Genomic DNA, 13,696 nt, shown 5'->3' with positions numbered 1-13,696 from the left:
AAAGAGTCAATGAAGTTTTCAGGAGGAGATCACAGACTCTGGGAGCTCTCTTTAGGAAGAGTAACAAAGGCACAACAGGCATCAGAACCACAATGGTGAAACTTATAATGGCTGTATAATAGTCTGTCCATACACTGCTGTAAAGAAATACCTGAGAATGAGTAATTTATAATGAAAAAACTTTAATTGGCTCATAGTTCTGCAGGCTGTACAGAAAGCATAGTGGCTTCTGCTTCTGGGGAGGGCTCAAGAAATTTACAATCATGGCAGACAAGTGGGAGCAGGCATCTTACTTGGAAGGAGCAGGGCCAAGAGAGAAGGGGCAGGTGCTACACAATTTTAAACAACCAGATCTCACAATAACCTACTCACTTGCTTTCACAAGAACAGCACCGAGGGGACAATGCTAATCCATTCATGAGAACTCAGCCCCGTGATCCAATCATCTCCCACCAGGACCCACATCCAACACTGGGGATTACCAATCAACATGAGATTTGGGCGGGGACACAGGTCCGAACCATATCAAGCTGTAACAGGAGCATGATGCCAAATGTCTGGGTACAAAATTTAAAAATCAGTTACTATCCCTGAAACCTGTATTCTATTTCTTCATGTTACATTTTATTTAAATAGAAAAAAAAATTAGTAAAAAATAAAACAAGTCACAGTCAGAGTCCATTCAACTGAGCATTCTGTCCTTGGCAGTGCTATTAAAGGTATTTTGGTGAAGGGTAATGTTGGTCCATGTTATCTGAAAGGATAAATAAGTGAGATAAGGAAGGATACATACGTAAAGAAAGAAAAAGACTCATGGCTTTACTCCATGCAGTCATTTCAAGGACCCAGGCTTTTCAAGTCCACCACTGGATCCTCTGCATTCAATCAGTAGAGAAAATAAAAGAAAGAATGTGGAAGACTTAATGGGAAGTTTAGGGTCCAAGCCTACAGGTGGCGTACATCATTTATTCTAGTATCTTATTGGCAATAGCTCATTCAAAGGGCCACACCTCACTGCAATCATAGCCAGAAATATAATCTAGTATGTGCTCAAAAGCAAAAGGGAGAATGGTTTGGTGAACCACAAAGTACATTCAATCTTGTTGATGTGGTCCTTCTCAAACTATTTTCCAATTTGAAGAATCCTTTGCTTTTGTGTTTTTCTTACCTTGATTATGTGATCACCCTTCCTCGTAAATTCTCCAGCTTAGTTATGACTTTCATGGCCTGAGATATCAGAATTGCATAGTGGAAGAAAAAGCAGAGACGAGAGGAGAGGGAATGAGAGGAGAAAAGAGAGCTTCTGAACTGAAAAGACCTGTAGGGCAACGAATTCCAAACATCTCATTTCACAAAAGAGGACACTGAGTCCTAGGGAAAAGTCACCTACCCATGGCAACATATCTTTAAATATAAAACTGGGACTTCAGCCCAGGTCTCTTAATTTTCTTTTCAGGATTCTTACCAACAGCATCGTTATTTCAAATGTGTACATGTCAATGTGTACAAATCTGTTACAACTGTGCAATAACTTTTACAAGTAGTTTTTAATTCTCTGAGCTTTTATAATAATGTCTCATATTTTGTTGGTAGTTTTGACCCCGGAAGTACATATTCGATAAGCATGCCTCTAGTCCAAACTGACAACCCAGAACTCTGCTTGAACTACTATCATTAAAATTATTTTCACTATTTATCAGATTGCATGTATGCACTGAACAGGCCTCCAAAAAGAAGTATTTGGAGACAGTTTTGTTTTTGGTTTTAACTTCCCTTTTATTTTCTGTATTAGGATTATTTCAATTGCTAACATTAGAAAACAACTCAAAAAGCTTAATTTTCAAACTAGAATCATTGAATCACATGTATACTGGAGGATTCAGGATACAACCAGTATCATTGAGGATACAACCAGTAGTTATTCCTGTCTACTTATTTTTATTTCTCTTTCTTGGTCAGCCTGACTGCCTCTCCTTGCAGACAGGCTACTTCCACATGTTGGGAATGATGGCCACTGGCAAGGTTAGCCCTTCAAGTTTTAACTTGAGATCCAAAGGGAAAGAGAATCTTTCCCTCCAACTGCAGCAGAAAAGTCCTAGAGTGAACTCTAACTGGCCTAGCTCAGTCACCTGCTTTTCAATGAGTGGATTTAGGTAGGGGAGCAGACACTATGATTGACAGTTTCACCAAAACTACAAGGAGTGGGTAAGAATTTGCTTCAGAAACCAGAAAAGGGGCTACAAAACATGTTGAGCAGAGAAAAATAGCTGTCACAGTCCATTCTGCTTGTTAGCTAGGAAAATGAAATTGAACATTCAGGAAATGGAATGCATTTTTAATGCACAAGTCAAATTTTAGCCACCTGATACATGAAGTGTATACCTCCAACCTAAGAGTCAACATGAAAATTCAGGATATTTTCCTTCCTCTCTTTTAGGTTAAAACTTTGGAACAGTAGACAGATAGTAAAAGGTATTATCTCTCTGCCCAATATCTCCTGTTACACATAGATATTCAATGGAAAATATCAGATTTGTAGTTAATTTTGTGACTTATGCAAGTTAATCAGTAAGATATCTCTCTCCCCACCCAGAAAAAATTAGAGCTAAATATTAGGTTTGGAAAATGGCTATAAACATGGTCTAGTCCATCTCTTTCATTTTGTACATTGTGATATTGACGACCAAAGAAGTGATATAATCTGGCTAAAGTTACACAGGTTCCTATTGAATAAATCCTGGGTTAGAACTCAAATTTCCTTCCAGGTAGTATAGTACGTTTTTTATTGTATACCATTGTCCAAATTGTGTACATATTACTCACATCATAAGATTAAAAAAAAAAAAAAAAAGATGTAGAAGCAAATAGACAATTGTAAACCAAAAAGGGACATTTTCAAGTTTCATAATCTTCCAATTTTTATGCAACAACTCAAAAATCCTCCTCCATTTATATTTTCCAGTGCATAGTTCTATGACATCCAGAAAACAATGGTGGCTTCTATGAATGGCAAGTTTCAAACTGAGTGTAAATGCTTGCAAAATAATTACTGATAAAATCAAAGGAACGTGAATCATGAGGTTGCCTTTCCGATTTGGCTTCTGAATTTTTTTCAAAAACATCTATCTTCTGCTGTGTCTTTATGCTATTATACAGAGCACGATTCCATAGGGAAAAAGAGTCCCTAAATGCAATGAATAGCTGAAATAAAGTTCTAATCAAGTCACTTGATTTTAAATTGTTTCAAAATACGTCCTAGGTACTAACATGATAATCCTTAACTTTTCTTATTTTAGTAGAAATTGGGTCTGTTTTTCTTGACCAATAAACTGTACTTGGGACAAACTCTAATTAGAAAATTCAGTTTCAGGCCAATATCCATGATGAACATAGATGCAAAAATCTTCAATAAAATACTGGCAAGCCGATTACAACAGCACATCAAAAAGCTTATCCACCATGATCAAGTAGGATTCATTCCAGGGATGCAAGGCTGGTTCAATATATGCAAGTCTATAAATGTCCAAAGACAAAAACTACATGATTATCTCAATTGATGCGGAGAAGGCCTTCGACAAAATTCAACAGCCCTTTATGCTAAAAACTCTCAATAAACTAGGTATCGACAGAACGTATCTCAAAATAATAAAAGCTATTTACGACAAACCAGCAGCCAATATCATACTGAATGGGCAAAAACTGGAAGCATTCCCTTTGAAATCTGGCACTAGACAAGGATGCCCTCTCTCACCACTCCTATTCAATATAGTACTGGAAGTTCTAGCCAGAGCAATCAGGCAAGAAAAAGAAATAAAGGGTATTCAATTAGGAAAGGAGGAAGTCAAATTGTCTCTATTTGCAGATGACATGATTGTATACCTAGAAGACCCCATCATCTCAGCCCAAAATCTCCTTAAACTGATAAGCAACTTCAGCAAAGTCTCAGGATACAAAATCAATGTGCAAAAATCACAAGCATTCCTATACACCAATAACAGACTTAAAGAGAGGCAAATCAAGAACGAACTGCCATTCACAATTGCTACAAAGAGAATAAAATACCTAGGAATACAACTAATAAGGAACGTAAAGGACCCCTTCAAGGAGAACTACAAACCACTGCTCAATGAAATAAGAGAGGACACAAACAGATGGAGAAACATTCCATGTTCATGGTTAGGAAGAATCAATATTGTGAAAATGGCCACACTGCCCAAAGTAATTTACAGATTCAACACTATCCCCATCAAGCTACCAATGACCTTCTTCACAGAACTGGAAAAAAACCACCTTAAACTTCATATGGAACCAAAAGAGAGCCCGCATAGCCAAGTCAATTCTAAGCAAAAAGAACAAAGCTGGAGGCATCACACTACCGGACATCAAACTATACTACAAGGCTACAGTCATCAAAACAGCATGGTACTGGTACCAAAACAGAGATATAGACCAATGGAACAGAACAGAGGCATCAGAGGCAACACAACATATCTACAATCATCCGATCTTTGACAAACATGATAAAAACAAGCAATGGGGAAAGGATTCCCTGTTTAATAAGTGGTGTTGGGAAAACTGGCTAGCCATATGCAGAAAGCAGAAACTGGACCCCTTCCTGACACCTTACACTAAAATTGACTCCAGATGGATTAAAGACTTAAACATAAGACCTGACACCATAAAAACCCTAGAAGGAAACCTAGGCAAAACCATTCAGGACATAGGCGTAGGCAAGGACTTTATGACCAAAACACCAAAAGCATTGGCAACAAAAGCCAAAATAGACAAATGGGACCTAATCAAACTCCACAGCTTCTGCACGGCGAAAGAAACAGTCAATAGAGTGAATTGGCAACCAACAGAATGGGAAAAATTTTTTGCAATCTACCCATCTGACAAAGGGCTGATATCCAGAATTTACAACTAACTAGAACAGATTTACAAGAAAAAAGCAAACAAGCCCATTCAAAAATGGGCAAAGGATATGAACAGATACTTTACAAAAGAAGACATTCATGAGGCCAACAAGCACATGAAAAAATGCTCATCATCACTGGTCATTAGAGAAATGCAAATCAAAACTACATTGAGATACCATCTCACACCAGTTAGAATGGAGATCATTAAAAAATCTGGAGACAACAGATGCTGGAGAGGATGTGGAGCAATAGGAACACTTTTACACTGTTGGTGGGAGTGTAAGTTAGTTCAAACATTGTGGAAGACAGTGTGGCGATTCCTCAAGGACCTAGAAATAGAAATTCCATTTGACCCAGCAATCCCATTACTGGGTATATATCCAAAGGATTATAAATTGTTCTACTCTAAGGACACATGCACACGAATGTTCATTGCAGCACAGTTTACAATAGCAAAGACCTGGAACCAACCCAAATGCCCATCAATGATAGACTGGACAGGAAAAATGTGGCACATATACACCATGGAATATTATGCAGCCATCAAAAACGATGAGTTCGCGTCTTTTGTAGGGACATGGATAAACCTGGAAACCATCATTCTCACCAAACTGACACAAGAACACAAAATCAAACATCGCATGTTCTCACTCATAGACAGGTATTGAACAATGGGAACACATGGACACAGGGAGGAGAGCACTATACACTGGGGTCTGTTGGGGGAGAGTGGGGGGGACAGAGGGGGGTGGGGAGTTGGGGAGAGATAGCATGGGGAGAAATGCCACATATAGGTGAAGGGGAGGAAGGCAGCAAATCACACTGCCACGTATGCACCCATGCAACAACCTTGCATGTTTTTCACATGTACCCCAAAACCTAAAATGCAATAAAAATAAAAAAGAAAGAAAATTCAGTTTCAAATGAAACTATCTTTTGCCCATGAAGTTAATAAATTAGGATTGAAAGTATCTGCTTTAGCAAGAGTGTAGGGAAAGGGACCATCTCATACCTTTAGGGCAGATGCAAGACACTAATAATTCTTCTTCAGGCCAACTTGGAAATATGTATTAAGTATCATTTAAAATATTTATGCCTTTTAATCTAATAATTAACCATAAATGTTATCAAATACATAAAAAAGTGACCATGACAGTATTTGTCACAATATCATGTGAATTGGGGAAAAAAAGGTTATTACTAAATATAAAAAAGCTGTGGTTAAATAAATCAGTGATAACACATACGATGGAATATTTTCCAACCTAAATAACCAAGAATATAAGGTTGGAAATAATTTAAATAGCCACAATTTAAGATTGGAAAATAAACTTTGATGTGTTAGTATGATGAAATACTAGGTTGCCATTTTTTAAGTAGAAAGATTTTACAACAATATAATCCAATTCATGCAAACTTTGCAAATGCTTTCCAACAGAGCTGTACATACATACACATACACACACATACACAAACAGAAAGAGATACTTTAGATGCACACATACCACACAAATATTAGCTTATATACCAAAAATATTAGCTCTGTCTGGAGATAATATCTACTTCAAAATGTTGCTGTCAGGATTCAATTGTGTGTGTGTGTGTGTGTGTGTGTGTGTGTGTGTGTGCATGTGTCCCTATCAGAAGGCCTGGGACATAGTAGGTCTTCAAATAATGTTTGTCGCCTTTTTACATTTACCTTTTCTGTATGTGGCACCACTCCACACTATTCTACATCTAACATGATTTGGCTCCAAGAACAGGATACAGAAGAATCCTGGGAAGGAGAACAAATCAGGCAGAAAACCGGTAAGACTCTGGAACTCTTGGCAGCGTCTCTGCATTTACCCTGTCAAACCAAAGCCTTAGGTTGACATCAGCTTTCACATGACAGCAGAATGACAGGGCCTCATCTCCCAGTGTGTGATCTGCAAGTCTACCTTTAGTGATAAACATAGACTAAGGGTAACCTCTTTCTCAGAAAGTGTTCTCTTATTACCTTTTAAAAGCATGAATCAGACCCAGGGAAAGCTTAGGTTCATTACTTTAAAATAACCATGTGAAGGAACCCAGTCACATGTGTAGGCCTAATGGATTCTGCCCCCTGAAAGAGGCATAATTTTGGACTCTTCTTCCTGTGCCCTGTTGGGTTTCCATGGAAACAAGTGTCAGAGGGGAGGGGGTCAGTTCTACTCATCTTGGGTCGGGGAGCTATATGAATGGATAAGAGAGACAAAATCTGTCCTCTTTGGGAGCTAATAGTCTAACCATGGGTGCATACTTGGCCATAACAGAAAAGTGGAGGGCCCTAAGGTGATGAGGAATTTTAAGGCCAGAGTAGCAAAAGCTTCACAGAAGTCTGACATAATTTTCATCTCCTCCAAGTTGCTACCTGGCAAGCTGTTCTCTGACCATCTTTACTCTGCTTTCCCTTTTGTTTAAATAAAAAGTGTAGATGGTATCTTTTCAGACTATTAACATAAAGGGAGAAAGGACTCCCTAACCCATTCCTACAACCTGATTTAGTGAAAATAAAAGTCAAACTGAGTGAAACATCAAAGTATTACTTCTCCGTGAAATGAATTAAACTTCAAAATGCACAGTTACCTCAACTACTGGTTAACTCATTGTGGCAAATGTGCATATTCCAGTATGGACCTCCACTCTCCCACAAAGCGACATTTATTATAATGGTAGAAGATGGCTGGACCGTAATAATAGAGACACAGATTCCAAAGTCATTCCTTTGACTTCAATGTGGGCTTTTTGGCCTCAGTAGCAGATGTCACACACATCTACTAAATTCCAGGGAAATACAAAAAGCATCACTGGAGATGCTAGACACAAGTGAGACGAAGGGACATTTCAAGACAGGCCGAATTGCAGCTAGAATTTTCTGGTGTACATGCCAGTGAAAGGTTTGACTGAATCGAATCCTAATTATACTACATAGGTATTTATCATTACCACATGCCTACTCATTTTATACTGGGCCAATATGAATAAACTCTTATCACTATGACCAGCCTCTCAGGAAGAAGGTGTTTGGATAAGAGAGAACAGCTTTTCTCCTACTATTTCAGCTATGAAAATATTCTTGAGTTCTATTGTCAAGTTTCCTTATATCAACTTCTCAAAAAAAAAAAAAAAAAGAAAAGAAAAGAAAGAAAGAAAAAGCCTTTTATTAGCATCTACATATGTCCATCAGTAATGATCATTATATCATGGTTATACAGTCTCCAAAAATGAAGAAAACAATCTTCAGTAGCCACTTTGCATTTTAAGAGAAAGAAAGCAAGAGAGGAAGGGATAAATATGTCAAGTCACAGAAAAAGTGATTTGGGAAGTTTTTCTTAGTCATTGTAGCCAAGCTCTTCCTATTCTGAATAACAGTTGTATTTATAGTTTCTACCTTTGACCTTCATTCATTCAACAAGAATTCACTGTGAAACTGTGATGGGTCAAAGCTAAGGGTTAGTACTTACTGCCTGGTGATACATTTTTCCTTATTATCTAATCAAATATCTGGTATGTTCTTCTTTCTTCCCACAAGAGTCTATGTCTCTTGAGGGCTTGAATTATGGCACACCTTTGTCTAGAAAATAAGGATCTGAGTCTTCTCTCGCCATAATGTGGTAACAACCTATCTTCCTGGCCCCATCCCTACCTTTCTCTTTCATTTCTCTCTATGACAAACCAGTTATGTCTCGTTATGATATGATGTCAGCACATTCCTCTTGGAATGCATTGGTTTGGGCAACTCCTCTACATGAATTCTCTTCTTCAAACTATTTTCTATAAAATGATACACACTTTTGGTGTCATTATCAGAGGTTATTCTTTCTATCAAACCTCTGGAGGACCTCCAAAACCAGAATCACTCTCTTCTTCCTCTGTGTTCCTGTAACACTTTTGTTTTGATCCTCTGTTTAGAAACTTTTCACATTCTTCTTGTTTCAGAGGCATTAATGTCACATATTCTATTAAATTTGAAGCTCACTACTTTAGTAATGTCTTATTTATCGCTGCATCCTCTATATTATACATAGAAGACAATTAACAAAACATTTTAAATAAATTTATTGATAATAGCCATTGCAATGAATAATAATGACTAAGCAAACTCAGCCTGGAGATTCACTAACAAATCATGGCTGAAGTAATTATTTTACACCCACAAAATAAAATACTATGCAGCTATAAAAAATGGTGACTTGGAAGAGATTTTCAGGAGGTCAGTCTTCTTTTCTCCTTAGTATCTGTTTCAAGCTACTTATTATCATCTCAAATCCCCAAACTCGTGTTTCTTTTTACTCTCAGCAGATTACTTCACCTCCTAATTCACAAAGCAAATCAAACAACAAGATTAGGATTTAAAAAAAAAGTTTTAACACCCAGCATACAAACTCGCCTGTACGTGTATCCATCCTGTCCTTCCATACAATTGCATTGAAAGAGGTTTTATGCATCTTGCTTTAAGACTAATTTCCCTATGTGTGCTCAGGGTTATCCCCCACCGTCTCTCTTCTTATATCCCTTTCTGTATTAATTACCCGTTCAAATTTCTTTATCTTCAGTCACTTCCTCTCTGTTGATTCCTTCCCAAGGGCATTTTTAAGTGTTCATTTATTTGTACTTAAGAAAATAATCACCTCAAGGGACCCTAGATCCTGTGCATAGAAAACTTGGTGGGCCCAGTTCTGTGTTCCCTGAATTTCGTCTACTGTGCATTCCTCTCACAATGAAACCTAGCTTCCTTCTCCTCTACCAAATACAAATAACAACAATACTTCATCAAAATCATCACTTACCTGCTTCTCACTAGAGCCTTTGAGTACTTCAGCCTTTAAGCAGTTGCTCAATAATTTGGACAGCTGCTCTTTACAGTACATTTTTCTCCAGTCGTTGTCAACTGCACTTCACATGGCTTTGTTTCTCCCTTTTTTAGTTCCCCCTTGTTAGCTTCCCTTCCTCTGACATCCCTTAAATTTACATATTTCTCAGAGGCTGCATCTAGGTCCTCTTCTCTTCTTATTCAAAACGTTACTCATGAACATTTTCATCCACTGTAACTTCAATTACCATCTTGGTGCTGATGACTCAGAGATGGGGCCTATGGCTTCTACCCAGATCACTGTCTTCAGCTCCCATCTCATACACCTGCCTGCCTCATAGACCTCTCCATTAGGCTGTCCTACAAGCACCATTTCCCAGCATTTTACTGAAGTGCTCCATTCTAATACACCCAGCATTCTTCTCTTCAGTTTCCTTACTCATTGGACAGCCCCACCGCTATCCAAGTAAGAAACCCAGATGGCATTCTTATTATCTCTCTCCTCACTTCCACTTCCACCCAGTCACCCTATCATGTAGAATCCACCTTTCAACATTTCTCAGGTTTACCAACCTCTCACCAATTCCACTGACACTAGCCTACTCCAGGCTGCTATCACCTCTTGCCAGGACTTCTGAAACAACCTCACAACTCATTTTTCCTGCCTCAGACATACTAGACTCTAACCATTCCCTAGATTACAACAACTATGGCATTTCTAAAATACACACTATCTGTGTAGACAGATACAGAGCCTGTGTCAAAGCTCTAGGGAAGATTACGTCCTTACTTAAAACTCTTTCAGTGCTATGCCATTGCCTTCAGAATAAACTACAAAATTATAATGAACTCCCTGCTCCAGATTGCAGTAATATCTGCTTATCTCCATGATTTTTGTCTCTTACATTCTACCCTACTTCCCTCTCCATGCCCCTCCCATCCTGATAATCTCTGAGTTCGTCAAGGGAGCCTTCTATTTCACATTGCATGGTCTTTGGTTACTCTGTTTACCTTACCTGTAACCTTCTCCTTTCCTCCAAGACCACACTCTCATACCTGCCAATCACACCTGGCTAATGTCTACTCAAACCTCAGATATTAGATTACACGTTGCTTCATTCAGGTATCCTCCTCATGCCTGCAAGTCCAGTTTGAGTGCCTCTTTTTTGCTCTCACAGCATCTGGTAACTCTATTGTAACACCTAACCTAAGACATTGTAATTTCTGTTACTTGTCTATATCCTGTTTTATAAAATTCTCAGGGAACAGATATTGTGTAAATATTCATCATTTATTAATTCAACAAATAGTACTGCAATACTAATTCTAGAATTACAATGATGAGGAAAAACAGACATGTAGGTTTATTCATGCCTAGCATAGCTAATTGAAAAAAAATAGACATTAATCAAATAATCATGCGTAAAGTTAACTCTGGCAAATGCCACACAAGAAAGTTAGGTTTTATGAGAGCCTGCAATGAAGGCATTGACCTTTCAAGACAACCAGGGCAAGGAAGGCTTCCTTGCTCCTGGAAGATGTGATAACTAATAGGAGATCTGACACTGAAGGTAATTAAAGGACAGAAAGAAAGGGATGTGCTCCAGTTTATAGAACAGCCTGTGTCAAAGCTCTAGAGAAGATTAAAGGAGCTGAAAAGGGTTCAATGTGATTGAAGCACTAAGAAAAAAAATTCAGGAGATTCATTGAAGACTGTAGAAGTAGTTAAAGGTCCAAAAATTCAGATTTGAATACTTATTCCACAGTCTTTGAAGGATTTCACACAAAAAATATGATATTAGCAGATTTTTGCTCTGAAAAAAACACACACACACTCTGACTGCAGAGCAGACAATGGATTGGGTGGACCCAGAAATGAATGTTTGTATGTCTATGAGGAAACTGTTGCCATAATCTCAATGGCAGATGATAATGGTTTGGACTAGGTTGGTGCCATTGGACAAGGAGAGAAAGGGAAGAAATTGGGAGATATTTAAGGGATAAAATTAATAGTACTTAGTGATAGATTCAACATAGTAGTTAAGGAGAAATTCCCTAGAGCAGAACCTGTCATATAGTAGCATTATAACAAGTATCTGCTTAATTAAATATCACCATGTAGTGTATATTTTGATTCTTAAAAATATATACCTATGGACTAAGGTACAAATTTCAGTTCTTATACTTACTAAGTAACTTTGATTAAGTAACTTAATTTCTTTTGTTTTTATTATTATTATTATTATTATTATTATTATTTTGGAACAGGATCTTGCTCTATCACACAGGCTGGAGTGCAGTGGTGCAATCATAGCTCACTACCACCTTGAACCCCTGGGCTCAAGTCATTCTCTCATCTCAGCCTTTCAGGTAGCTGAGACTATAGGCATGGGCCACCATACTCAGCTAATTTTTGGGGGGGTTGTGTGGGTAGAAATAGGGTCTTGCTATGTTGCCCAGGCTGATCTCAAACTTCTGGGCTCAAGTGACACACCTGCCTCAGCCTTCCAAAGTGTTGGGATTACAGTCATGAGCCACAGTGCCCAGTCAAATAACTTAATTTTCATGGGACTAAATTTATTCATCCATCTAATGGGGACGAGGAAGGGAGCAGAAATATAAAGCAAACGTCATAGGGCATTTTTATGAGAATGAAATATAAAAATTGATATAAAGAATTTATCACAATACTTAATATATTGTCAATGTTGAATATGTGTGAGCTTTTAAAACATATATGTAAGTGTTATGTATTATTATTACACAAGCATGAAGAAAGTTTAGAAATCCTAACTTTAGCCGTGATAGAGATTAAGGCAGTTAAAGATCTGTACACTGAGAATTATTTTATTTTTACTTATTTTATTTTATTTATTTATTTATTTATTTTTGAGACAGAGTTTCACTCTTGTTGCCCAGGCTGGAGTGCAATGGCGATTTCAGCTCACTGCAATCTCCCCCTCTCAGGTTCAAGCAAGTCTCCTGCCTCAGCCTCTCAAGTAGATGGGATTACAGGCATGTGCCACCACACCTGGAAAATTTTGTATTTTTAGTAGAGATGGGGTTTCACCATGTTGGCCAGGTTGGTTTCAAAACCCTGACCTCAGGTGATCCAACCACCTCAGCCTCCCAAGTGCTGGGTTTACAGGCGTGAGCCACTGCACCTGGCCGAAACTATAAAACAATAAAAAAAATTGAAGAAAATACAACAAAATGAAAAGACATCCTGTGTTCTTGGATTGGAAGAATTAATATTGTTAAAATATTCATACTACCCAAAGCTATTTACAGATTCAATGTAATCCTTATCAAAATTCTAATGACATTTTAACAGAAATAGAAAAACAATCCTAAAATTCATATGGAACCACAAAAAAACCCTGAATAGCCAAGGCACTCTCCATCAAAAAGAACAAAGCTGGAGGCAACACATTACCTGACTTTAAATTATTACAAAGCTATAGCAATTAAAACAGCATGTATGGGCATATAAATAGAAATATCCACCAATGAACAAAATAGCCCAGAAATGAACCCACACATTTACAGTTAATTGATTTTGAAAAGATGCCAAGAGCATGCAATGGAAAAAGAACAGTCTATTCAATAAATGATGTTGGAAAAACTGGATATTTATATGCAGAAGAATGAAATTGGACCTTTAATCTCACACTGTATACAAAAATCAACTCAAAATGTATTAAAGACTTAAATCTAAGACCTGAAACTATAAAAATACTCAAAAAAAATAGGGGAAAAAACTACACAATATCAATCTGGATAATTGTTTTTTTTAAGATTTGGCACCCAAAGCTCAGGCAATAAGAGCAAAAATAGACAAATGAGATCAGTTCAAACTAAAAGGCTTCTACAAAGCAAAGGAAAATAGAGTGAAGAAAGAACCTATAGGTTGAGAGAAAATATTTGCAATCAATAATCTGAT

At 37.6% G+C, this 13,696-nt stretch overlaps 1 long non-coding RNA gene across 1 annotated transcript in view; it reads right to left on the bottom strand.

The window, feature by feature from the left end:
- LOC135278053 (uncharacterized) overlaps positions 1-9,818 on the bottom strand; it is a 323,037-nt gene extending 313,219 nt beyond the window's left edge. Inside the window, exon 1 of the long non-coding RNA XR_010345616.1 lies at positions 9,731-9,818. This is a non-coding gene — a long non-coding RNA (uncharacterized LOC135278053). The remainder of the gene's footprint in view (positions 1-9,730) is intronic.
- Between the last annotated feature and the right edge of the window lie 3,878 nt (positions 9,819-13,696).

The sequence above is a fragment of the Aotus nancymaae genome, unplaced genomic scaffold (genome assembly GCF_030222135.1).
Source record: "Aotus nancymaae isolate 86718 unplaced genomic scaffold, 86718_ANA_hifiasm-v0.15.2.pri h1tg000036l, whole genome shotgun sequence".
Taxonomy (NCBI): Eukaryota; Metazoa; Chordata; class Mammalia; order Primates; family Aotidae; genus Aotus; species Aotus nancymaae.
This window is presented reverse-complemented; position numbering and strand designations above follow the sequence as displayed.